The 26,790-nt window shown below is 38.6% G+C and overlaps 1 protein-coding gene across 3 annotated transcripts in view; it reads right to left on the bottom strand.

Moving 5' to 3' along the window:
* The window catches only part of RNF144A (ring finger protein 144A), a 61,765-nt gene that overhangs the window by 33,458 nt on the left and 1,517 nt on the right, over positions 1 to 26,790 (bottom strand). For all 3 annotated transcript variants that reach the window (XM_033055588.1, XM_033055590.1, XM_033055589.1), the window contains exon 2: positions 13,677 to 13,759. The gene's annotated coding sequence lies outside the window, so the exon portion shown is untranslated. The remainder of the gene's footprint in view (positions 1 to 13,676; positions 13,760 to 26,790) is intronic.

Genomic DNA, 26,790 nt, shown 5'->3' with positions numbered 1-26,790 from the left:
ACAATGTGGTTTGATTACTGCACCGACCGTGAAAGATTTTAAAGATTAGAAAAGCAATGGACAGTTTCTAGATCCATGGATGTGAGAATACTGCCTATCAAATACATGGGTGGGTAGAGTAGAAAAGATACGGCAACAAACAGAAAACAAGAGAGTTAAAACTCCTCCTTCAAAAAAAGAAATACTACAAATAGAAATGCCATAAGATGTCCATGCAGAAGTGCCCCAGAGAGCTAGATCCTTGCACATGTTCCAAAAAATACAGCCACTGAATGTGACAGAGCCAAAGACTTTCCTGACCTTGCATTTTCCTATATTTGTCACCAGCATTGGTGCCACTGTGGCTTCTTGTAGCACCGCCAAAGAGCAGCAACCTGAAATAAACTGGGTGAGGCTGTTATTCAGATCCTGTAGGCAAGGGTGAAAATATTTCAAAGAAAAAAAGAAAATCACCTAACTTCACCTGAAAGAAACTGCAGATGAGAAAGGCAAACAGACAGAAGGGAAAAAACTGGAAGAGTCAAAGGTAAGAAAAAAGAAAATTAATAAAAAGAAAAATGTTGTAATAAGTAAGACAATAGAGAACACAAGAAAGATGGGAGAAATCTGGAGAAAACAGCTGAAATAGATCAAGTTCCCAGCTCTTCCCAGAGGTAGTGTACTTTGTTATACAGAGTAAAATAAAAATTGAAGTGCAATCTCACTGCAATATGATCCAAACATTCAATATTCCCAAAAGATGACATGAACAACAGGATAGGTGGGTAACTATCAAAGAACATGGCTCAGAATTCACGTGTCTGATCAATGTTTGCTATTCAAGAGATCATAAAAGGATTGGAGCAGCAGATGACCTCAGGCAAGAGCTGGGAAGTCTTTGCACCATGTAATTTCCCAGTACTGGAGTCCCAGATCCTCTGCACACCTCAGAGCATTCTCAGCAGCCAGAGGTACAAGGCTTAAGGGAATTAGAAACAGTGAGGTCAAGATTATATGCATTTTAAAGGCATCCTCATCTCTGCTGGATGGGAAAAGTCCATCCTACATAATATGGGCAAAAATCCTGGACACTGTAGAACTGGTTTATCAACTGGATCTAAAACTGGCAACACATTTTGGTCTGAAGAGAACAAGCTATGAACCTATTAGAAATTTCCATAAAATTAACTGCAGTGAACCACTGCCTTTGAATACTGGGGCCAACACCAAGGCACCATCTGTGAATTACTAAGGGAACAACTAAATCTATACAAAACTGTGGGAGGTCACAGGTTAAATCACTAACATCAAAAATGTTTAAGTTCTGAGTATTTTAGCAAGGGGAATATCAGATGCACACAAAAGAGATCTTAAGAATGAGGCAAGATGATGCCAGCCTAAAAGAGACTGATACTAAGTTGTAACCTAAGCACAACTGCAAAAACCCCTCAACACTATCTGGCAGTTAGAATTGACTGAAGATCAAATAGTGTCCTTGTTTGTAAAAGCCACAATAATAAGAAGGGCACAGACAATTCCACTGTTCTCTAGGGAAGCACATTTTACAGAAATTCTTACACCACCAACTCAAAAACAACTGCTTTGCTATGTCTTTCCTCCCATCCCTTACATTTCCCCATGTTTTTATTTTCTCTTCCTCAACTCTTTTCCCCTCCACCCCCTATCTTGTTTCCTCCTATTCTTCCCCTCCTCTCTGCTTATAAGAATTGATGAATTAATGCACTCTGGGCTGTCTCCACACCAGCAATAAATCAGTAAGGAGCAGTTTGAAGCTTTGACATACCACAAGCTTTTTCCTACTCCACAGTTGACTCTCTCAGAAAAGTAAGAGCTATGTTTATGCAAAGTCCAAATAACACCAAGTTTGAGCTCTGTTAGAGTTTTCTTTCTGGGGGGAGAAAGAAAAGCCTTAGAAGTTTAAAGCTAGAAACCACATAGAAGCTATGCAAAGTCATTGTGAAACTGAAAATATGAGCAAGGGGAATGGAGCCCTAGTTCTCACCAAGACACTTGGAACACCTCTCAAAAGGAAATTACAACTGCTCTTTTACTTGCAACTATGACAAAATGCATGCTTAGGGCATGCTGCATTACCATCGTGCTTTGCAAGTTTCAAATGAGGAACAGAATACATGGGATTGAAAAACCCATCACAAACCCTCTCAAGGTGTCACCTGTATACTAACAGTGGAGCTCAAGTTTGAACAACAGCTCCTGTGTTAGCTGTAAGACAACACATCTAAGCACCATCCCTTCCTATGCTAGCTCTGCAATGCAAAGCAGGTATGCAGTTGGCTGAAAGCAGCATTCAGAGTGGGGTGAAGTCTGGTTAACTTCCCCATAGCTCTTTGTTCTTTTGACTTGGTAACAAACACAAAATTCCAGGTACATACTGATTAGAGACAGCATCTTTCATAGCTCTCAGTGTGGACAAGTTCCTGGTCTCATGTCCCAGATCCACCCCTCAGAGATTAGAGTGAAGATTTCCCTTATTCTGAAAGGTTGTCTTCCACAAACAGTATTAAGAGGAAGAACAACCAAGAGAGCACATATAATCAATAGGAGTAGAAAGAATGTATTGCCAAAACAGAGGAAAACAAGGATTCTTTATTGAGTAAATCTTGATAGACATGTTCTGTGTACTCATTACAATCACATGGAACATTAATTTTTCCAAAGCTATGCCTAAAACCATCAAATTCAGCAAGAAGTCAGACAGCTTCTCTCCCAAACCACCAGTTTCCGTAATACAACACCATTTCACCCTGTGAATTAGATGACATGGTATACACACTCATTCACCATGCTGGTGTGACACACAAGACTAAACGTAAGGAAAAACTTAGGATGGGGTTTAGACTGCCCAAGATAGTTATGTTACTGCTGGTGCCTAAAGCAGATTTTCAGAAAACTGCCTACACTACTTACTCAGAGAGAAGAAGGAAAGTGATCCTCAAGACCTTCAGAGATAGACAGTGTTTCTAATACAAGGCACTTCAAACAAAGGGAAAAAACTCGCTCAAACTGGGGAGGGGGGGACAACACCAAGAAACCAAACCACTACACATTTCTCTAAGAATTCTGACACCTGATAATAAATCAAATGCCTTGAGCTATGCAGTGGGCTGAATTATATATCAGTACACATCCCTTCCTCTCAAACACTTTAAAAGCTGAAACAGCCTGCTCAGTACATCCTGCAGACAGGATCTAGTCTGATTAACACTAGCTGCTAACCACTTTTTTTTACTAGTAGTCCTAAATGTAAAAAGAAATATGAGAACAATATATTTTTATAATTATTAATATCATCTGATGCTTTACATGATAAAAAAAAGAGCAATCGGCTAGGACATTTTACAACAAATCTCTGGACTAACAAACTTGATGACTCTGGATTCACATCTCTTTTTGCATGATTCAAATCCAATTGATTATTCCCCAGCATTCCCCTAGAGGTTCTGTCTTTTTATTTCCTGTTGGTCTAATTTCTTCCTGTTTGAAGCAGCCTGTCCTCTTCCCATCATTATCTGTAGCACAATCCAGCTCCTCACTCACTGTTCTACTAGGCAATGGCTACTCCTTTCCTCTCTGGGAAAAGGGCATTTTGCCTCTAAGCACATTGTTACAAAATTGAATTATGTTTTGGTTTATGCTAATATCTCAACCATCTAGCTTGATGAATAAAGTGGTGTTTGTTTCCAAGTTTCATCTTGCACATCCAAAATTCCACGTTCCAACTACGTATCCACACGTCTTTGTATGACAACCAGCACATGCCTGTGCACAGATATGTCACTCACATGGGCCAGGGAACTTAAAGACAGATGTTTGCTATACAACAGCGCTTGGATTAGGGACAGATGCTTAGTTTCTCTCTCTCTTCTAAATGATTGTCTGGTCACAGGCCTTGCATGACCTTTAAACACAATTAAGGGAAAGATCTTATGTCAGCATGAAGCACTAAGATTACATGTACCAAAAAAAAAATAATCTAATTATTACAACATGACCTGAATTATGAGGAACAACTGATAACAACTTCTGTCCCAAACTTACTGCTCACACAGCTCAGTCAGACAGACATCAGTTGGTACCTACCACACCACATGGGCTGAGCAGAGGATGGGGGGGACGAGTAGTGCATTAGCTGCCTGAGTACATGTTTTCCTGCGCATCCCCCTCTGCAGAGAATCACGTAACAGTATTCTCAGAGGTATCATATATTAGCCTCAACATCAGCCCTAGCTCTAATCCTCCACAGTAATATTACTGTTGCACAGTAATGCTTCCACAGCTTCCTCGCTGTTTTTTCCCTCCCTCCCCATCTTAAAACAACATTTGCAGTACAACATATCTATAACCCTTGTTTACTCTGCAGAAAGCAGCAGCACATGGCAGACCACGCCTAACGCCTCTGCAACCACACAGGCAGAGATACCAAAACCAAAGTACTGAAAGCATAATAGGCAAGGAAGAAACAAAGAGCACAGAATCACTACAGTGATGGAAATGCTCCCTTCAGTGCTCCCCTTGTTCAGGTAACAAACACATTTACAGACCTCTTGATTTTAGGAAGGCATGCAAAGAAATGCTATTTGCATTTCCTCTGTACAATTTTGTACACTTGAGGACAGCTCAGTAATCAAAAGATGTTGGTCTGTGGTTTAGTACTTGTACTTTACATTTAGTTCTCTCCTTTTACTCGTAAATAATTGTAGTAAATTAAGATTAACAATTAAATTTTGGCACTTGAACTATAGTTTCCTTCCTCATTTACAACAAAATGTTAACAAGGTACTGGAAGTTCTAGAGTGGCAAATCACCTTCCCTACCAATTAATTCATTTAGTAAGGACAAGAGGCAGTAGGCAGAAACTGATGCACAGAAGGTTCCACCTGAACATTAGGAAGAACTTTGTTGTGAAGGTAATTGCACAGGAACAGGTTTCCCAGAGAGGTAGTGGAGTCTCCCTTACTGGATAAATTCAATAACTGAACACAAACCTGTACCATGTGCTGCAGGATGACCCTGCTTGAGCAGGGAGGTTGGACTGGGTGATCGACTGTGGTCCCTTCCAACCTGACCTACTCTGAGATTCCAACCTTTGGGATTTTTAGCCTTTATCATTATGGAAGAGACTTGGTTTTTGAGTTACACAAACAGAACAGTTGTCAAAAATTATTCAAGGAATATACCAATAGAATAAGCTATCAAAAATAATGTAAATAAAGCCTTTCCAACATGGTGCCAGTAAAATAAGTTTGAATTGCAATAAAATTATAAATAGAAAAGGATGCTGCCTTACATGTCACTGTATTGCTATGAAGAGAAATATGAAGGCACTGACATCAATCCCTTACACCTTCTATATACTCCTATAAATTCATCCTGTTAAAGAGGGAACACCTCAGATATGCAGGCATTAATACCTAGTGCACCAGAGTGCACTAATTCTGCTGTAGATTTGGTATGCAGTGAGTGTGACTGCCTGCTCAAGAGAGGAATTGCATGCTACCATTTTGCATCATCTCCTAACACTCCTAAATCATATTAACCCCTTCCCTAAAATAACAGATCTTGCAACTGGTAGTCAGTCCTGGTGTTCAGAATACACCCCATGCTGAACATCCATGGGAGCACTTTTGGATTTTTTATCTGTACAAACGACCTGCATTCTGCTCAGTCTGTAACTTTGACATGCTCATGCACATGGGTAGGAAGGATGCTGAAACACAGCCCTCACTGCACATCTTGTGGGCCATAGTGCTGACCTGGTTACTAGCAGAAAGCACACTGGGTACAGGGAGAGAAAACACCTACTTATTCTTCAGTTTCTCAGAGAGATCTGGCTTGCTGCATAAAGCAACTGAATTTGCATAGACTTGTTCTGGCAAGGAGAAAAGCATTTTTAGGGCAGCTTAAGCTTGTGGCTATTATGGGGTTTTATAAAGAAAAGCTTTAAAAACAAAAAGTCATACAAAGTCCTGATGGCTTTTAGAAGAAAAATATCAGAATTAAGTAATTTTATCTCCTAAAGAAGGAAATAAAGCAGTGATGCTTATATTTAAAGCATTTGCATACACAAATGAGCTCCTTTCACAGGTACAAATGATCAGTCCATGTCCATTACCTAAAAGATAACTAAAGCTTGTCCCACAAAAACAAGATTCAGGAAAAGGTTAGTTCTTTGAAAACATGCTTCTCCCTATGTAAAATATCCATTCAAGCCTTTTACCTTGGATATGACTTATGTATGAAAAAAGCCTTTTCAAGAGCTTGACATACTCATATGGGTACTCAGAAGAGTCCCAAACAGTTTATTAACAGAAATCAACTCCAAATTCCTCTGAGGGAAACAGATTGTCTTATGTTTGCATGACACATACTGCAGTGGACCAGAGGTTACAGAAGTTTACATGAATACAAATGAGCTGTAATGTAACAAATATCAATAATCTAATCCAACTAATATCAATAGCCTTGGTACTAAATTCTCTGCCTCAAGAAAGCATGAGTAGCTGAATTTAGTAAACAACCATTTTCTGCAGAGCCGCTTGGGTGTCGGGAGTATCCTGATACAGTATTTGTCCGAGCAGTTCTCATTCCTGTAGCTTCCATTCCTTTGTATGCAGCCCATAAAAAGCAGATCAATCAAGTCAACACTGAAATAAATAATAAAGGCGGAGGGCGGGGGGGGGTGTGTGGGTAGGGAAGCCTTTTTTCTTGAAAAAGTTATGACTAAAAGGCTGAATTAAAAAATGGTAGCCTAAGATACTCTACACCTCCCAGAGGTCAAGTGAACACTTCAGATAGTAGGAAACTTTCCAAGTTCAGCTCAGGCTTTCCCAAACCAAACAAGACACAAACCACAGAAGCCTGCCTTCTTTCCAGCTGTTGGGAAGATCACAGATGAGGTTGTTCATTATGGTCCCAACCAAGTAACATGGCACACACCACCACCCACCTCTTCAAACATACCTCTCTATTTAAAGGGAATCCACTGTACTAACAAATGTGTATTTTTTAAAGTTCTGTAGTTGTTACTTTTTCCTATTTACTTTAATGGTCATCATAGTGTTTTATGTTCTGGACACTGTGAAAAAACAGCCAGAGGTCTGACATACCAGTCTAAAATACACATTTAGAAAGGAATTGCTGCAGGGGTTCTAAACCAAACAGTGTGGATTACAACCCACTCTTTAAAATTAGGTTTTGTGGTTGGTTTTTAGATATTCCTAGTAACAAACTCAATCTGATTGCTCTCTCTTGGATGAGGTTATTGCACCTAGCAATCTAGGAGGTAAATAATAGACATTTCATTTTAAATATGGTTATTAATCTTCCTAAATATAGTCTGCTATATGACTGAGTTGTGTCACAGGCATTAAGTCATTCTCTAGGTTTTGCTGGGGTTTTGGGTTTGGGTTTTTTTTTGATCTGAGGACAAAAAAAGTTTTACTAGGACTTAAAAGTTTGACACATTATTGAAATTAAATAGTTTGTCAATATTAATATTACACAGAAAAAAAGGCTTTCAGGAAGGAACTAAACCTGGAACATCTTCAAATTCCTGTTGAATGCTTAAGGACAAGAACCCACCACCAAAGAACCATGAAAGGTATCCCACGTATCTTTTCTGAAATTCTTGGCTAACTTACATTGTCTACTAAGAGAGATTTTTGTCCAAGTGAATTGACAAAGGTAGCTCTTGAGTTTCTTTCCAGAAGAAAACCAATTCAATAGATTCAAGGGCAAAGCAGCGTTACTTTAAGAAACAAAGAGGAAGGAGCACAAGAGCTGGCTACTGCTTCTCCAAAAGAGCTGGAACAGTAATTATTGTTCATTTAAAAATTGGAGACACAAAGCAGTGCATCTCTTTTACTGGTGAGCACGGATGGGAGCAAGAGCATCACAACTTGAACCAAGATGCTTGGTGGGCTTCAGAACTCACATAGGTAGGAAAGGCTAGATCAGAGCAGTGTAGGAAGACTATAATGCAACGGAGTAAATTTAGGGGTTTTTTTCAACCACAAACTCTACTCTAGATGAAGAATGAGGAGGATTTAGCATCAGATAGAGTGGACCAGTTCTAAGCCAAGGCAGTGCTACCTAAACTCTAAACCTGTGAAGTCTGATAGCTGAAGTCATGCAATTGAGTTAATGGGGAGTTTGGGAATATGACTGACCAAACAACTAAGTCTGCTAGTCACTACCAACATATACATAATCTATCTATACTTGAAAAGAACAAAAAACCTCAAAACTACTAAAGAAGGCCCATGGGAGACAGTGAAAATGAGAAGGATATGTAGACAGGAATCATCCAAATATTAGATTAAAAAACCTATAAAGCAAAAGCTGACCACATGAGACTTCTAACCATATGGTTGTTAGAAATTAATAAAAGTAAACAACCATTTGTAAAAATAGCTAATAAAGATTTTAAAAGTATAATAAAAATTAAGCACTATAAAAGGAACCAATTATGGCCACAGATAAATCAAAGTAGAGTAAAAACTGAGAGTGCTGGGCAGAGACCCCTTCATGCAGGTGTTGAGCAGCAATACAGGCTCTCACACTTGGGCACAACAATTTAATACTGAGCAACAAACTGAGCTTAACTTCCAACCACAGATCTGAATCACCTGAGCAGGCTCAAATAGGATGCTACAATACCTGCTAGTGACCTGAAATAACCAAGAGGTCTGGGTTCTTGCAAAGACAGCAGTGGTCAGAGTTACCAGATGGAAAAAGCAGGAAAAGTGGTATGTAGTGCATAAGACAATATAATTATCCCGAGACAAAGACAGTTTGTGTTCTCTCCTGCCTTCCCTACTAATGCTCAAAATGAAATGTTTTCTTCTGTGGAGACTAGTTTTGCTGTTTGGTTAAAGAAAGCAGTGTTGAAAAGTAGCTGTTGGGCTTGGAACAGCAAGCACTGAGGTTTGAGAGGGCTCCCAAGTGCTTGGAGAAGTTCTTTCCATAGCCTCTGAGAAAACCAGCGCGCTTGTGCAGCTCAGCTTAGGCCTGACAGACCAGCCATCAACCTTTCTCCCCAGCTCTGTGCTCAAGGCTTGACAGAAATGGGAACCAGCACCTCAATTTATAACAGAGACATTAAAAGGACTGTTGAATAATATGGCAAGCTGTAAATCAGCCTTTTACCATGACAAAAGGAAAGGGATGAAGTGGGCAGTTTCCCTCTCTGAGATCCAGATCTCTCTAGCAGCTTCATTCCCATTGGCAGTTCTTACTCTGGAGTGTTACTTCAAGCCAATCTGCAAGTTTTCTACAAAAGTGAAACTGGATTGACACATGCAAAATGCAAGCCAGAAGAAAGCAGAAGAGATGACTTTGTAACTGCTGGGGAATTGGAGGAAGATTTAGTAATACTGACATAACAGGAAACACAAAGAGCTATCGATCTTTGCTAGGATCAGTGTATTACCAGGAGAATGGAAAACTGATCAGACAAAATTAGAGGATCCACTGTAATGTCTGAATCTAGGGAAAAGAAAATTTCTCAGGTACTGCTGTGGTGGAATTGTGTACACTGCATTTTAGAAAAGGATAGAAAAAGTCGAAGAAAGTTTGTGAAAGTTTAGGAACTGACTGTTATGCAGCAACAAGATTCTTTTGCACAAGACAAAAAATTGTTGCAAGATGTGCAGTGGTTGCTTAACTTTATGAAGGTCAAAACACACAACAGCAGACAAGTGTCTTGACTTGTGCCTCTCTGCCTGCTTCATACACTGCCAGTACATTCCAGCACATTTAATACTCTGTACATTTGCAATAATCACTGTCCTCTGTTTTCTTTCTCACATGGCAAGTTGGAGAAAATGAACCATTCCCAACTCTAACTCTTCCAATCCCCTCTTAACAGAAAAGCAACCAATTTTACAGAATCTGGAACAAACTACAAAAAGCCATTATTACATATAAAGAACATCTGTATAAAAATTAAACATTCACAGCCAGACTTAGCTCTGCAACTTCAAAAGAGGTGAGAAATAACTCGTAATCAGGTTTTGGTATATGGTACAATGCCAAAATGTTCCTATGATAGAAGCTAACGCTGTTTTAAAAAAAAAAAAAAAAGTCTGCCACCACAGAATGACAAACACCAAACCTCCAACATTTGAAACAAAGCCTCAGAAATGCTATCTACAGTTATTTGTTTCAATAGGATGCTAAGCTCTTCTGCAGCACCAGAGGGGCATTCAAAACTAAGAATTAAAAACCATGAAGGCTGAGAAGGCCGTGCCTGGTAGGAACCACTTCCATGTGGATCTGAGCTAGCCACAGACCCAAACATAGAAACAGGTATATGCTAGCTATACACAGCTAGCCATATACCCAAACCAGGTAAACAAAGAAATGCAGACTGCTTTAGAATGAGTAGAGATAATTTTTTTAAATTTTGCATACTGATAAATATTTCCCACCTTCAAACCCTTCTTTATGAGTGGGGAAGATGTTTTTGTGACTAAGGCCAATAAACACATTTAGTTTTTCACCTTATTTAATGAACTATAATTAAAAATAAATTTTACTTGTGGCTGAAATCACAGAATGAGTTTGTCACGCCCAAAATGCAATTCTTTCTTCACGTCACAGGCTGAAAAAACATTTTGACTTTTGCAAACAGATATTTACATCTTTATTAAATTTTATTTTAGTTACCAGTTTCCTATGTCGGATTGAGCCAAATTGTGCCTTTGGCTACTGCTATAACATAATAAAGATGATTATGATAATAATTCAAATTATTGCTGTATCACTAGACCTTGATCATCCATTTCTCACTAAATTATGGTACAATGACAGTTTATATAGGTCTCAACTGCCATTAAGGTTGCAGACAGCTACTTAGAAAATATCTTTATCTGAAGCAAAGCCAAAATATTTTGATTGGTCCCTTCCACACTGAAATTAAACATTAGAACTATTTTGAGGTTATAAACGAGACCGAAATTATCAACTCCAATAGAAAATCTGATAATTTCAAGCCAACACTAGATCATTAGAGAAGAATTTTGCATTTTACTGGCAAACTCTGACTTTCCCCATCTGCTCCTTTCTCTCCCTACTAATGAGCAGGAGCAAGCTATGAAAGCATGTCTAAAGATGACAAGAGCACAAGCCTCTCTAGATGCTTAGGAAGATCAATGAGCTTTCCCCTATGTTCACTATCACATAGACAGGAGTGGCAGGATCATGTCTGCCAGACGAGGAAAATCAGAGGGCAATGCTTCTCTGCTTTGTATTAATCATCTGAGCTATGTATGGTATGTTCTTGCTCTTTACACAAATACCTCATGATCATCTGTATGCCACAAATATTTTCCAATACAGATCTCTGCCAGGACATGCTCCATCTCAGTAATCCCTTAAAGCCATTTCAGTGAAATTGGGTTGGAAGCAGCAGAAAAATTCAGGAACTCAAGGCACATTTTAAATGTGTATGTTCACAAGATGTCAGAGCCACCCTCACACTGATTAAAGACCAGGGAAAAATCATAGTTCACATTCGTTTGACTTTGCCAGAATCTATCACACTCAAATTAGGTTTCCACTTGTTTGAGAAAATGAAAAAGACTGACCAGTTATACATGCTTTTCCGAGACAATGGACAACTCCTGTGAGTACGCTACACACGTTTCTTTCCCCTCCTGTTTCAGAAAATGGGATATGGTGCCGGGAGAAGTTTGAGGATCTTTAGAGGCACCTCAGCTGAAAACTAAACCAATAGCAAGATGAGAACAGAATAAGCTGCACTGCTGAAAGAACACAGTGGTGAATTGGTACAGAGGCAGACCACTACACCTGAAGACATGGGACTCTTCAGGAGAGAGATGGAGAGCTGAGGGAAGGGAGGGAGAGAGGCTGAGGGGCCTTGGCTCATTTAGCTTCCCACATGGAGATCAAGAAGAGATACAGTCACTCCCTGAATACCACGATGCAGGGTAAACAGGGTAAACTACATCACTAAATGGGAGAGGAACTATTTCAAGATATCATTGGCTCCAAAGTCAGACATGTATAAACTTGCCATTCCCACTTCTTAAAAGTATTTTCTTCAAGTTTCTAAGTATCAGGAAAGAATTATGTTTCTAGCATAGCTTTTCTAAAAGAAAAACGCTGATTACTTAAGCTAAAAGTTTATAAAATGAGTTAACTATAGCACTGTGAGGGACAAAAAAAAATCCAACCCTTTCTGCTTCTTTGTATTTAAATTTTAAATCAACTAGTAAAAGAAGAAAACAACAAAACTGTAGACTTTTTTAACCTCAATATTTTTTTAAGCAAGGGATATGAATGACGGTATCAAACTTTTTTTTTAAATAAATGCTCTCTTTTTTCCCCCTCCCATTTTGATTTTCTACTTGTAAAAAAAAGTGAAAATAAAGACTTTTCCACTTTGTACTAAAAATGGAGCAGAAAAAAACCAGATGAAAAATATTTCAACTAGCTATATAATTGCTACTTTATATTAAGACAGTTACTCAAGTAGAGTATACAGACTGTTACATTTAATCTTCCATACTTAAATATAAGCCAAAGTGAGTATGGTTATGTTTTCACTAGAGGTTTTTCCTGTAGTCAGAAGGAGTCAAGTAAGAACACCATTTCGCTTTGATAACTAAGTCAAGAACATCAGTTTCAAAGAAAAGGAGGGGAAAAAATTCCACAATCTGTTAGTCTATAAGTATATGGCTTTTTAGCACTATTTCCAGAAAATTAATGTGTGCAAAAGCGACATTGCTTGGAAAAATGGAAAACTACCAACAGCAAGTCATGAGCTCAGGTAAATAAAAAAAACTAAAAATGCCATTATTTCTGCATATAGCCATGTATTAGAGCAAGCATAACACAGAACTTGCAGCTCTAGTGATATTCAAAGCATGGTTTTTCCAAACCACAGAGAAACAGACAGATTTTCATTATTTAAACACAAAAGATCTGAAGATAAACATGTGCTATGTATTTTTGTTTGACTGGAGATACATTTACCAATTATATCAATAATTTGCTAAGGAGTACATATGGAACTGCAGCTATCTCACAAATGAAATAGCTTTATTATCTCACTCCCTTATTTGGAGTATGAAATATATGGGACATATAGACTACACAGAACTATTAAATCGAAAACCATATATGAAAGTACAACAGGTTGTTACAGAGATGAAGATATATTTTTATGTGTTTTATATGCACATATATATGCACATATGTAGAAATTTAAAAATTAAAGCCTAGTGAGCCCATTTTAGGTGGTACTCTTAAACTGTGCTTTGAGGATTGCTATCAAACAAGTCTCTGACTCGGATTTTGCTAGGAAGTTAATTAGAAAGCAGATTCGGTTGTTTTCCTACATTTCTTTGGTAAATGAACCAACCCTTTTCATGTTAGAGCTCCATAATTAAAAGCAAACTTTGACAAATTCCCTCCTCTTATACTACCCCAGGCTATGTGGTTTCCACTTTTATAGGGAACCACATAAAAAGGGCAATTCCAAAGACTGTAAAACCCATCTCTCAGGAGTATTTTTCCCCTCCCACAGCTTCTGTTGGCATCAGAGTCTTATGAAATTGCGGCTGCATTGAAAATTGCTTCTGTCTGTGCCCCAGCCAAGTGTTATCAAGACAGTTAAGGCAAACACCTACCACAACAATCTTTCCTTTGTCAGTCACAGGGATCCCATGAGAAAGCACCAACCAGTCTACGATTTTAGTAGTGTCAGACAAGCCTGAAAGACAAAAGGTAAGTGTTACATTTTATTTCAATTTACCATATAAAACCAGAACTAAGAGTTCCATTTTGCCCAGCAGCTTTTAAAAGTGTGTGTTAGCAGTCTTAGCAGACAAAATTTCGTGGTGGACTTGGCAGTGCTGGGTTAACAGTTGGATTTGATGATCTTAGAGGTCTTTTTCAATGAAACAATTTCATGATTCTGTGAATTCATAACACAGCAATTGGCAGGAGTCCTACTTTCACTGCACGCTATTTCCTATTTTTCAGATTTATCCAATAGTGTTTTTCTCAGAAACAAACTATCCAATAGTGTTTTTTCTCAGAAATAAACCATCAGCTGAGCTCCTTTCCAACAAATACTCATAAAACATCTTTACCCAAACTGAGATTTTAAACATAAAACCTGTCTTTTGCTACCAAATATTTTAAAAAATTCAGCTCAGAGCAAGTTTATAGCCAAACACACAAAATTCTCATCTTCCTTATTCATCTTAAGTTTTAAACAACATGCTATTTAAAAATATTTGCAATTATTGGAGTATGCCTTAACATTTAAAACTCCTAAAAATAAGCATTTAATTCCTGTAACATTCTCATCCTCCACTGATTTCCATTTAGAGGGAGATGTGATATGAGAAAAATATCTCCCATACTTCTAGAAAAAACAAACAGTAATTACTGTTACTCAGGCAACCAATGCTCTAAAAAAGCTCAAATACATGTACTCCAAAACTCTAGGCTACTGATCAGATTCAGCCAACAGCTGTGTCACCAAAACAAAGTTCCCTCCTCACTTCTTCCATATCTTCCTCACTTCAACCTTCCCCTCCTACTTCTTTAAAACAAATCTTGAAAATTAGGAAAACTGACAAAAATAGTTATTGCCCTCTGCCTAAATTACCTTGACCTTTCAGGAGGAAAATCAAAATCTATTTTCATTACAGTGTATCTACTTGTAAAATAAGAAAACTGCTTCCTGTACCTTGGGGTCAGAAGGCTCCTGGGATGTATCAAATTGTTAACCTGAACACTGCAAATTATTCCATATTTTCCAAGTACCTCAACTGCAAGATCAGTAGCTTTTACATGGGTAACAAATACTGCCTGGGCATACAATCTGCCTTGGGCTGGAAACCTCGAGAGATTCACCACTTTCTCTAATGACTGGAAGGGCAATTTACTGGTTTGAAGAGCTACAGCTGTTCACCTTTCCATTCTGCTCTTCAGGCAGTGCTACTAGTTATGCTCATCACTCTCTAAATGGGAAGAAGAAAATAAATTTAAGATGGAAAGTAAAAGAATAGCATACACACACAGTCTAGTCAAGGCAACTAAGATGTTCGGTCTCTTGTACAGTCTGGATATGGATAGTGTTTAAGCTGCTCTCAAACTCATTTCCTAAAGCTTTAGCACAGATATTTTTCATCTCTTCTGCCAGCTCTCCTTTCTAGCACACAACTTGTCCTGGGCCAGCACTCTGTCATTGCATCAGCTTCATCTGATTTATGCATCTCCTAATCTCCTTCTTCCTCTTAAAACCTTGCCCTTGCCAGCACCTCACTCAGTACTTCACTAACCTCTCCACCAGCACTGCCTTCCTGGGGCCCTCCCACTTCTATCTTGCAAAGGTGAGAGGGATCCTGAGGAAACAAACCATTCTTTATCAGCAGTGCTTGTCACTCCTCCTGTTTGTTCCTGAGCAAACTCTTCCAAACACAAAAATTCAATTTATCCTCTCTACAGAAGGACCTCACAGATTTACCTCCAAATCTCTCTGCTTACCCAAACTGGAAATTCCAACCCTTCTCTCTGACATTTCCTTGGAGTTATCCAGCCATTAGGTTAAGCTCTACACAGATGGACAAACCACTAATCTCCCCTTTTCATACAAACTTCCCAAGAGGCTCTTCTTAAATAGCCAGCATCCCACCAGTCCCCCAGCCTGCAGACTGACCATTATATTTGACAAGAAGCTGTATGTCTAAATCCTGTAGAAAGAACTTGCAAATAATGTACACAAAATGTAGTCTTTTTTCTGATCTCTTAGACAACTAAAATGGTGAACCTGGTACTGAAGATCTTCCTCCTTTTCTCAGGCTTCAAACAATGAATCCAACCTCAAAAATTTCTGAAAGGACATAAACAATGGTCATTTCCTGCACATGCCGCTGGGCTATTTTACCACTTTTCTTGCTATTCAATTAATGTAAACTCCTCCCTTCAAACTCTTTTCCCATAATTTTAAATCACTTTCTCAGTTTGTTTTCCCTTCATCATTTCTAACTAGTGTTTTACCTTCTGTCAGCAACAAGGTAATTTCTCACAAAGATGACCACTCATGAATCCATTCAATATTTTTTAGACATTTGTCTTTGGATGAGATAAAGCCTGTATTAAAACTATCTGGACAGGAATCCAGTAACTGCTAATAAAAATGCAGGTGGAACAAAAAAAGCAGCTGCTCACACTCCACCCTTTCCACATTAAATCACTTCCAGGAATTTTTCCACCAATAATAATTATTGTGGCTCTTTCTGTACCTCCCAAAGGTTTTCAAAAGACCTTTTAAAGATGTAAAAACTAGGATCAGATACAGAATTTGAGAGTTAATGCCATTAATAATGCCTCCATCATGCCAAGAGAAAAATGCTTATTTTATAAATCCCATCAACCAGGGATTAAATTAGCCCTCTCTTCTCTTCCCATAATGGTGCACTGATACCTTAAGAGTTCTGTATCCAGCTTGATCCCTACACATTTGCAGAGTTGCAGTTTTCCAGGAGGCAGTCCCTCAAGCTTCATATCTGGAAAACTTCTCACCAAGAAACCTGAACAGCCACATCCTGTACACATATCTTTGGTCTTACTCATCAAAAAGAAATAAATCATTCTTTGTGGCTACTTATTATCACAATGTGGCAAAGAGCACAATTTGATGTTGTTTTTGGTTTAAGTTTCTGACTTAGAAATTAAAATGTGAAATGGCATCTTGCCTAGGCCCAGTCCTGGAACATCTTGATTGTCAGTTTATTGCCCACAGATACCTATCTACTTGTTTATATTTTACAGTTGACTGCTGCTCCATTCACCTGGCAGGCTTTTGCTGATGTGCTGTAATGGTTTTTCCAACAAGAAAGCTGTATTGTACAAAGCCACAAGCTGACAGACAGAAGAATTAGGAAACCTTTGTCAGTCTCAGCACAGGACCAGTGGCAGATGTGGAAAGAAAGGCTGTAGGATCTACTCTGTATTTGTGTGACAGCCCATCATCTGTTTTTTGTATCAGCCAAGAGTAGCCAGGAGGCACAAATGGCCGTGAACTCATCTCTCTGCACTTCATCCTGTCAGAGCTTATGATGCAGCTCGCAGCCTGGCAGCCACAGGGTCCAAGGACAAACGCTAAAGGGCACATGGGAAAGAGGATGAGGTTTGACAGGTTATATGCACAAGAAGGAATTTCAGCTTTTGATTCTCACTTTACTTACAGGGGTGACAGCTTGTGATTATGCAAAACATGTACTCACCAGCCTCCTTAGCTTTGTCAGGAGACAGCATTTCGTACAGTCCTACACTGTCAGCCCTACTCACAGTGGGGAAGGGACACAGGGTGAAAGATGAGATCCCTCAGCAGTGCCGGCTCTTGCAGCAGCCAGGGGCACAACACACTGTTCAAAGGGAAATTCTGCTCTGCCAGGTACTTACAGGCCACAAACAAACTGAAGCCCTGTGCCAAGGAGACACAGAATCACATCCTGGAAATTTCAGCAAAATTTAAGTGCACAGCTTGGAGTAGAGAGAAGCACTTATAAACTCTGGGTAAAGCTCCTTGGCGCACAGTACCAGCTTAAGTATGCTGTTGCTTAAGCTAGGAGATGAGATTCCCATGCATTCCCTGAAGCAGAGTAGGAAGCCACCCACCTGCCACAGTCCTTTCCCTCCTTGCCTGTGGTTTACACATCCCACACCATTTTCTCTTGGCAAGTGCTATTCAGGTTACCATAGCTGAACAGCTATTTGAGTGGCTGGTTCCCAACAGTGAGTTGCTTTTCCTCAGATCAGATTGAGAAGCCCTTTAAAGGCTTTTTAGAAAAAGCAGCTACATGATTTCATGAAGACAGAAAAGCTCAAAGCATAGTGATAAAATGCATTCTAATAGATCCATTCATACTAATACAGGAGATGCTGTGTGCTGAAAACAGGGAAATATAATACATTTCTAGCATGATAGGCTAGAAGATTTAATTGCTAGCTTTGCTTTGAACCTGACAGCTATTACTACTTCTACTAACTCTTGGATGCACTTCTAAAGAAGCTTTGTCATTTTATATTTTTAAGAAGTGATGGTTGGATTTAACTATCAGGTTTATTATAATATATATAATAGAAAAGCACACACAATTAAGTCTTTGTGAGACATCAATTCCCCACCATGTACACACCTGCTTATTAAAAAGCTGGAATGGAAAATGTCATCCCTGCATTTATTTTTCCCTCCACCAAAGAACAAACAATCAAAACCTACGGTTAAAATAATGAAATCACGATTTCATGTTCTTTTTACCAGATGAGCTTTTCTAAGCCTTCCAGAAGATCACCAAATGCAGTAAAGTTGACTAAATATTGTATGTTTTCCTACAGAAAAGTAGAGATAAGCATATCACACCATTTCAAAAAATACAATTGTGTAGAAAAAAAAAAACCAAACGCTTTTTCCACACAGCTAGTCTAATTTCCTAGGGAAAAATATTAAAATAATTTGACCACAATTGGGATTTGAGTGTGGTGTAAAAACAGTTTAAATTTTTTAACTTTCTCATAATTTTATGAGAGCATACACCCATTTTAATTCCTTCATTTGCAAATATTTTGAAAGTTATTGTTCCCTTACAAGTACTAGAGAGAAATTAAACTAAAAAAGGGTTTAAGGTTCAGTCTGACCTAGAAATCAACACAGACTTAACCTGACCTCATTTTGTCAGTCAGTCACAAATGGACCAAAGAAGTCGCCCATCCTCTCAGATACATTGAAGTATACATGACATTAGACTGAAAGAAAAAAAAGAAATACCCTTTCATTTGAAGACCCATTGCTTCACATTCCTTCTCTCTTGAAGCTTGACCCCACAGGAGATGGGACTAGATGAAGAGAAACACACCGGGCAACTCCTTCAGGCTTCAAAGTGGCCACACAATACACAAAGAGGCACAGATGTGAACTGAGGTACAACTGCATTCTGCATAGGCTAAGCCAGATGGACTGACTTGGCAATGGTTCCATCACTGCAAATGGCAGTGAGCTGCACAGCCAAAACCAAGGCAAAACAGGAGGCCAGAAGAAATTGATATAATGGCATAATCCCAAAGCATATGCTCCTATAACCCTGGAACTTCTAGGGATAGTCTCCCTAGATGAGAGCTGTCTCAAGGTGACTGACAGTACTCTTCTATATCTTGTGCCATATCAGACTTTTCCCAAATGCATTCTATCAGTTAAGAGAGGACTACGGTTCTTGGATGGAAAAGGGAATTACCTACATAAATTATCTTCAGTTTTCTGCCTCAAGTTTCCCATGGAGACTCAAAACTAAGTCAACTAACCAACACCCCTCTCCTAACACACACAAGAGAATACAGGGACACAGCATGTAAAAAGAGGGAAAAGATCCCAACAGGAATTGTCATGGAAAATACTGCTCCTCATACAGAGCACACAGCTCCTTCTCTGCATGCTCATTTATGACAAGGCACACAATGCTGCAATTCCTAACACCACAGGAACCAGAGGCCCGCTCAACCTGGCTGCCTCCATGGCTAACACCAGACAATGATCTGAGAGGATTCTGGGATAACTCACTTTTCCCATCAGACAGCACTGCACATCGATTGGTGGGCACATCAAACTTTCACATATTAAGAGTTCATACAGTTTAAGCTGTACCATCAGATGCCCAACATTTATTCATTTTGGGACTGCCCCAAAGCCACACTTTGCATCTGCATACTCTGCATGTGTGGTACTTCCCCAGAATAGATGACATCTACAAAAGTATACTGAATTGACAGGAAAACCACTGTATTTATATTATTGTTTTCTGAGGAGTTCATCATTTTTTCTTTGACAGTTTCATTATATTCCTTAACTGTTAACATTCGAAGAGAATGTCAACATTCAAATCCAGCAAATATTTTTGGAAATAATTTATGCAAAGTATCCCTATTTCAAAATATCCTCATTTCCTTATTTCCGTGTACTGAATGGTTGCTGAGTAGGAAGAAGAAAATGTAGGAGAAGAAACTGGAGGAGGCTTTTTGTATTATTATTATGAAAAGTAACTTGTTTTAAAGAAATATCAAAACAGTATATTCAGGAAAAAAAGGTCTCTGCTAAACGAGGGAATCTTTTCTGATCCCTGCAGACTTTCCATCACTGTAGGTACATAATAGTTTTAAATGTCAGGAGCCACCTCAATTAAGGAGAAAGTCAATTTAGCACTTTGACCCTCTAAGAACACAATGATGCAATCACAGAAGGGTCTATTACAAAGACCTTTTGAGCATTCAACAAATGCATTAAAACATGATGTGCTTTATCCGATGCACATATTCAAAAATTAAGTGTCTATATAAAATAGGAACACAAGTCTTTAAAATTATTCTTTATTTTCTTGTTACAGCATTTATGGTTTTCAGGTAGTGGAGTTCTACATATCTTCACTGAATAAAAAAATCAAAGCCTGATGAATGTCTGGGAACAATCTCATTGAGTAAACTCCAATTTTCTCTCACTCAAGCACTGAAACAGTTGGACAGCAAACACAAAGACCTTAGCTAACTTTAAGTACTTAAACTCAGATGTACAGCTCCCACAAAGAGCATATCCTAAACATTTCTAGAATGACCTATTTGCTGATGGTCAGATAATAACCCTCTACAGCCTTTCAGCAATTTTGAAGAGCTCAGATACATACTGTCTTTCATTTAAGCCTGCTTGTTTTAAGTTTCTTTGACTGTAAAGATAGCTTGTTTTAAAAGAATTATTTCCTCTCTGCTTAAATTTCCAGATACTGTGAATTCTTTATAACCAGTAGGGCTGGATAAGTCCACAATAAGGCAACCACATGGAAACTCCCTTGGTATTGAGAAAACAAGTGGATTTTCCCATTAGTTGAGGTGATTTTGATAGGACATCCTTATGTGCACATATTGTTTTACCCCGTAACTCTCCAGGTTACAGTTTTAGTAACATCCTGTCCAGCACAGCACAAAAAACTGTTTTGTTTCACAGAAGTTTTTGTGGCTTATTTTTTCCCCTCCAAAAATAGCACCATCTTCGCCCTTCCACAGTTCAAGATCAGAATTGGTTGATAGTAGAGCAAAAATACACTGTTATTTCAATGAAAAGGATGGGCTTAGTCTCATGGGGTAAGAAATGAAGCTGTAGGAGAAAAGATACCCGAGGCAAAAGGGAAAAAGCAGATCCTCACTGCCCTTGCAGCAATCTCTCCTGAAACTGCCACTAACAGCAGTGCTGCCAGCCAGTAAAATGGTACATCACTATTATTAGCACAATGAAGGGGCACAATGGTTTGACTCTTCCTTATATTGGCAGCTGTGGTGAACCATCCCATCCAAAAGCAACTATTCCTATTAATAAAGTTACAAGGATGTGCCTGTGTTGGTCTGAAGACCAATACAGTAGAATCCTGGAGGACAGGAAACAAAATCAAACCAAAGAAACCCCCCGAAAATTCATGAAGACCTTTCAGAGAAGACAGAGCAAAACAGTAAACCTTGCAAAAAAAAAAAGCAGCCCCTGAAACACATTTATCTGTAACTATAAGAAAGCTTCACAGCAGCAGTCTAAATTGAAAAGCAGGGAACACAGTCAAACACGATACTTCATTCAAATCTGTGAACTTCAGCTTTCTAAGGAGCTAATGGAAATGTGAAGTGACTGATGCAAATATTTAGCACTAACTGACAGTTTGCTAAAAAGACTATCACATTCTTCAGATTCATGAGTTGTCTATGAATTTGTCATACATATTTAGTCAAAAATCAAGGTAACATGAACTGAAGTTAGAACTACCCTGTTGTTCCACCTGAAGTGAGATTTTATTTTTAAGCCAATTTCAAGGTAGAACAAAAGAGAACAGAAGACAGAAATGACTTATCACACTCCTAGTAATTCTACAGATGCAAAGGGGTTAAGCCAGTAAAACCATTAAGAACTATATGTTCCACCCTCAAAAAAAGCCAGTGGTAAAACCTCAAAGAATGGATTTTCAGACCTAAATCCATGCAAAGTAAATGGTCAATGCTGCTCCAGTGGGACATCACATCATGCAAGAAAGGGTGATGTGGGGTTAATTCTGAACACCAGCACATCTGATGCCCAGTGACAGCAGCAGTTTGATGGAGCCAAGCTGTTTGCTTCAACAAGCAGCCAAGGTGAAAAACTACAGTGGAGAGAAGGATGAACTCACACTGCAGAGAATGGTTCCTTCAGAGCCACAAGGATCCAAAGTACAGGGCACAACCAAACTCTCAGAGAAGAGCCAACAACAGCATGGAGAGGTGCCAGGGTCAATTCTTCCAGCACAACTTTCCCCAAGGCCAGGGACCGTCACATCACATGCTAAAGAGAAACAAATAAGCTTGTAGCCTTGAGATAAACTTACATCCTGCAGGTGAGTATGAATGGATGAGCATCCATAAACTTTGGAGGTTTTTAAGTGCTACCATGAGAACTACAGATGACACATACTGCACCCTTAGGAAGCAGATGCTTCAGCTCCTGTAGCAACCACGAGGTTCACCACCATGTTGTGCTTAACCTGCATCAGTTTCACTCCTCAGGAATTAACAGGAAGGGACCACTGCTCTGTTTTACCTGAGGCACAAAGCTTACAACCTCAGCAAACCAGAGCCCAACAGGCTACAAGTGTGATCCCGAGGATCAATGAGACCAAACAAGATGGAATAATCAATGACAGCCCATTTGAGCTGGCACATGAATCCTACTGTTGTGACTGTGGTTATCCTACCTCTCACAGCTTTCCAGCGACAGTGAGACCTAATGAATACTGTCACATCTTCATTAGAAAGCTAGACACACACACAACTAAGGAACAGTCACTGACACCAGCAAAACCTGGTGATTTAAAGTAGAGAGAAATCACCAGCAAACCTTTCAAAATATAAGATGTCAATAAATATCAGAAGAACAAAGAAAAACACCAGAAAGCTCTAATAAAAGTTGGGGTTTGGTAGGTTTTTTAACATTTAAATACGGTCTGCCTTTCCACAAATCTAACATACCTTATACACCCTCAACATGTATATTTTGGTCAGCACTTTTTCCACAGAAGTAAGAACAGACAGTACACATCAAAAGGTAAAAGCAATGCATAATTAATCTAAGAAAGTAGGTGTAGGTGTTTTCTCCTCTAGCTCCAACTGCATGACAGGAAATGCATTATTCATGAAGGAAGATGATGGTACAACATTAATCAAGTCAGCATGACAAGACAAACAAAGACCACAAGATGTATTCAACAGATAGCAGTGTGCAAAAGTGATCAGCTAACTGAAAGGTTCACACAGAGTTTGTTTACAGAAAACAAATACTGAGGAGAAACACAGAAATAAGACTGAACTGTTTCAGTTTGCATCCTATTAAGTCTTGTTCCATTTGGGGAACAATCTTTATACAATACAACTACAAATAAAGTTTCTGTATGTCTAAAGAGTTGCTATTGCAAAGAAAAATTACTAAAAGACAAGAGCTAAAATAATTAGTTTAACCAACAGGAATTCACATAAGCAGGACACATATGAAGAATAAGAAAATAAAATCTTTTAAAAAAACAATTAATCTTCCCTTTCTCATCATGCACTTTTTGCCATATTATAAAGCTACTTGGGGCTAAAGACTAAACACTTCATAATCAAAACTGTTGCAAAAATATTCAGAAATTAAGGAACAGTATAATTTGAAACTGTCAAAAAATAAGACCCCAATGTAAGCTGATTTGTAAGCAACTGAGCCAGTAAAACCCAGTTTCCTAGGAGTGTGTCAAAGTTGCAGGAAGAGTTCAGACTTCAATCTGTCCTTCAAGCAGGCATCCTTCCATCTGCTGAGGCTACCTACTGCCAGAAAAGGTGTAGGTTTATTGGAGCTAGGCTGCCACCCTCTCACAAATGCAACTGGAATTGCTCAAAAGGTTTAGAAGTTAAGAGCAAGAATGAAAGTCAAACATTTACAGAGAGTTGCACGCAATCTCTATTTTCTCAGAAAACCAGGCTAAAAATACACATACCCTGACTGCACATAGCTTAGTCTTGAACTTGCAGCTTCTATTACAAGACTGCACTGGAGACATGAGCCTGACCACACAAGTCGCAGAGCATTGCTCTCATTCTGTCTGGATGGATGTATTTCTTAATACAGGAATAGAGAGATGAAAGGAAAACTGTTTCCTTTAAATAGTAATAGAAGAAAACCGAGACTTAAAAACCACTCATTTTCCTCCTAAGAGCACAAACACCGTCTGAAGCATCAGGCCTAGAAAAATACAGTTCCTTTATGGAATGCAGCAAGACCCCTCTTGTCAGCCGAGGGAGGGGACATTTGGGCAAGTAACACCATATCAACAGAGGCCATCCTGTGTGGTCACTGCAGGGAGGCAGACTGGAAACATTGTCTAGAAGGACAGAATGCAACCATGATTCCGCCTGATGCTTCTGTCAGACCTGCCCCCATCAGAGAAACAAAAATCAAAAAAGATACATTCACATACACACACTGCATAAAATGTTGTATATAGCATGTTCTATATACATACACAAAGTATAGGTAGGAGGAAATTAATATCTGGGAGACTATAAAATCCACACACAGATCCTCATCAGCAATCAAACATGAAGCAAATCAACTCCTGAACAACAATGACAGAAATAAGCATAGGCAGAAGCTGATCATGTACCAGATTATCAAGGGCTAATAACAGATTTTTGCCTCAATATATTTTCCTAATTCATTTTCATATTCCTCATATTTCATATTCCTGGCTAAATATAAGAGTCCTCTGCAAGGACTGAACACATAGAACAGCATACAATTCTTATCCACATATCATCTATTTATCAGAGAGTGGAGTTGAGACAAAGGTTGGACACCTGAAACTGTCTCCAAGAGCCACAGTGATAGCTTTCATAGCTTGTAATTCATACTGGAGTTTTATGGCTACAGGAAATAACCCAAACACTCCAGAAAGAGAATAGTCAGTAAAATTTCCAAGTGAAATTCAAGAATAAAGACTCCAAAACTATGGATTCTGGCTGCTCACAATCAAAGCAGCGATCAGTGCAAACAAAGCTGAACATTTGTATGCAATGAAAAAAATTACATGTGAACCTGGTAAGTGAGAACTTTATTTCCCAGACAACCTGCAAGACCCATTGACATTCTGAAGTATTTCAGATGATCCATTGGACATCATGAAGAAGAAAAAGTTTGTATTTAATAAGCTTAAGTGCATTTTTTCAATCACAAGTAATTTCCATTCAATAGAAACAGGATGAAGTTGTATTAAACTGTCATATTGATACCTGGAAGATAACAGCAAGGTGTTCCAATGCAACAAGCTACCACTCATTTGATATTCTTCAAATGAAAAGGTGAAAATGCTGCTCTAATAAGGAAATAACATAGTCATACCAAGACTAGAACCATCTGACAACATATTCTGTCTTCACAGTAAATAAAAAGTTACCAGACACACTGATTCACTTTCTCTGTTCCTCATTTTCTTCAGCCTTTTTGAGAAAAGACACTTAATGGTGTTACCACTATAAGTGGTACCATTAGCAAACAACTAAGCTATTTGAAAATCCATTTTATACTATCACTGCCAGCTCCAGAATTTGCTGACGGCATATAAAACTGTAAGCATTTCCGATCCCAGTTGATTAGGAAACACAAAAAACATTCCTATCACTTTGCAGCAAGCAGCCAGAGGAGCAAGTATATTTTCAACAGCTCCTCCCAGCCATCAGAAGTGGAAAATAGACATTATCATTATAATCTTTTTGTCCGATCTCCTTCAAAAGGTCAGGGAAAGATGAATTTTGTGCTTTGTTTCTGCAAAGTAATATAGAAAAGGATCTTGCCTTATAAAAAGAACATCTGACCACAGCCTAAATTAGACACAGCAGAATCATTACACCATTCAAAATGAGTGGTTAGTTTCTAATTGTTTTCCATTTCCTTTTCGTAAATCAAGATGCAAAAAGGAACACAATGAAAAGCAAGTCTTCTAATCAAACTACAGATTACTAACTCAACTGCACAACTATTGATAGTAATCTACAGGAAATATGGTACTAAGTACAACAGGTTCCAGTTCCCCTGCTGAATCAGGTCTCTAGGAGAGAAAAGGACTGTGCTCACTGACCAGGCTACACGATGATCAGAGCCATTATATTTTCCTGAATCAGCACTGGGAGGGCAAATAAGAGTTTTCTGCCAGCCTATGAGAGCATTCTTGTAAATACAGCAGATACACTGAAGCCATTCATACCCACTGTATGACACTGCAGCCAAAACTCATGTTTAAGACAGCACTTTGTCCTTTGGCTTAACTGAAAGAAAAGTTGTCAAGAAGTTATAAAAAACCCCCACAAGAAATCTGACAAATACTTGGAGTGTAGTATTGGAGGGAAAAAAAACCAACCCACACTTAAAACCAAAAAAGTTAAGCAACTACATAGGTTTTTTCCCCTACAAATCATTGCCTTAAAATACCAAATTAGGCAAAAATAAAACCCCAAAAAGTCTGTAAGCATACTTTTAATAGTGCAAAAGTGTAACTTTTAACATTGTGTTTCAAGGGCAAAAATCTACAATTACTGCAGACAACAAACACACTATTAGATCTAGCAGCTCCTAGGACATGAATAATGGCAATTTAGATATGAGGGGAAATCAACCCTCAGTTTTACATAAAGGATAGCTTATTCAAA

Source organism: Catharus ustulatus, chromosome 3 (genome assembly GCF_009819885.2).
Source record: "Catharus ustulatus isolate bCatUst1 chromosome 3, bCatUst1.pri.v2, whole genome shotgun sequence".
NCBI lineage: Eukaryota > Metazoa > Chordata > Aves > Passeriformes > Turdidae > Catharus > Catharus ustulatus.
Note: the sequence above shows the minus strand (reverse complement) of the source record. Positions and strands in the feature narration are given on the sequence as shown.